Below are 2,023 nucleotides of genomic sequence, written 5' to 3' on the forward strand. Positions count from 1 at the left end.
AGAAACCATATGTGTCACACTTTAGAATCTTTGGTTCATCAATTTACTGTCATGTTACCAAGGATTCAAGGAAAAATCTAGAGTCAACAACTGAGTTGGGCATATTTGTGGGGTACACTAATACACCTCACAACTATCGGGTGTACCTTCCATCTCATGGGATGATATTTGTTTGTAGAGCTATGAAGTTCGATGAAGAGAAGGCCATGAGATGCTCCCTTGAGAGGGAGATTCAATTACATGCACATGAGGAGATTTTAGCCCCAAAGGAAGAACCTCAGGATGATGTGGAGCAACCACATGTAGAGGAGTAGAGAGTGGAAGCACCTACTCATGTAGAGACATCTAGATATGGAAGGAAGTGCACCAAAGAAGCAGGCAGATTAATGCATGATTCTAGAGAGAATGTGTGAGCACCCACATCCAATTACAAGTAGAGGAGGTCACCAAATTGGTACATTAGCTACATGGATCTAATGAGTGAGAGTGTAGAGACTGAGCCATCCTTATTCGAGGAAGCAATGCAACAACCAGTGTGGGTTAATGCCATGGTATAGGAGTCTAACTCTATTATAAAGAATAGTGCTTGGGAAGTTGTCATGAGGCTATAGGACAAGTTAGTGGTAGGTTCCAAGTGTATCTACAAGGTGAAGCAAGTAGTAGATGGGAGTGTCGAGAAACACAAGGCCAAACTACCATCACGTAGATATTGTAATTCTAATATACTAGAATCATACTAGAATCATGGTGCAAATTAATGTCATTGGTTACAAAAAAAAAACCGAGGTTAAGACCCCATCACTCTCCATAAAAAAAATGATACAACACTAGATTACAACCATGATCACTCTGGCGATTCATTGGCAAATACCGAGACTCTACGAAATTGAGAATCATAGCAACCATATCGTGAATTGGAGTCTAAGGTTACACTCAGAATACCTAAAAGTCCAAATCTGACCATGAAGGTCACAACTGTGAAACATGGGACCAACCTGCGAGGAGATGAAGGTCAATACTAGAGCATAGAATCCAAAGCAGAGGGGAACGAGGCAGTAGTGAAGGGAAAAAAATTCCACCTGCATCTACCAGCAAACCCATTGTCATTGCAAAAATAAAAGTGGTGCTACATTTTAGAAGAAAATTAAAGAAGTAAGAAATGAATATGAGGATAGATCTACTGATTACCTCTGCGAACTGTTAGATGATCCAAAAATACAATTTTAATAGGTTATAAAGCTAGAATAAAATAATTATTAATTTAACATATTAAATTAATAATTATTATTCTAGAATGTTTAATTATTTAATGGAGACTTTTAGAATTAGCATATTGTTGTAACTAGATATGACTCTCCAAATGTGTCGTATCTTAGGCTCTATTTTAGGAGATTAGTTAGCTAGTTGGTTTGAATAACATTTAATGTAAATGGACACTTGTTATTTAATAAGTGATCCATAATTAGAGGTAGTTAGGACACGGAGCTTATAAATAGCTCATTGCAAGAGTGTTTGGTTGTTCGGGTGTAAACTCTTGCAAAATCAATTATGTAATTGTTTTTTTTTTTTTTATTAATAAAATTACGTGTCTGAGGACACTTCTGCCATTATTGTGGTATCGGAGCTCCAGTAATGCTGCAGTTGATTTGAGGAAGAGATTCCAGCTCTATCATATCGTGGAAAACTCAACTCCATTGAATTGATCAGCAAATGATTGGTATGAAAATTTTCCAATTTTGTGTTCAACCAAAAAAAAAAAAGAGAGGAATTTTATTATCTTATTGATTTTAGATTTTTAATCTGCAAATCAATTTTTGTATTATTATAAGATTGCTTCCACTGTTATTCATTTTCCGTCATCTCCACGCTATTTATTTTTGCTTCTCCCGTGGTCTCTAAAAAAATACGCTAAAGTGGAGCGCTTTAGTGGGCAGCTATGGGTTTAGCTTGGCCACTAGAATATTCCAGCAACAGTCACGGTAGTTGGCCTTCAAACAAGGGATATCGATCTGTTCGAGATTAA

This window comes from Pinus tabuliformis, chromosome 2_1 (assembly GCF_031772625.1).
Source record: "Pinus tabuliformis cultivar Carrire ecotype Pingquan chromosome 2_1, CPIR1, whole genome shotgun sequence".
NCBI classification, from domain to species: domain Eukaryota; kingdom Viridiplantae; phylum Streptophyta; class Pinopsida; order Pinales; family Pinaceae; genus Pinus; species Pinus tabuliformis.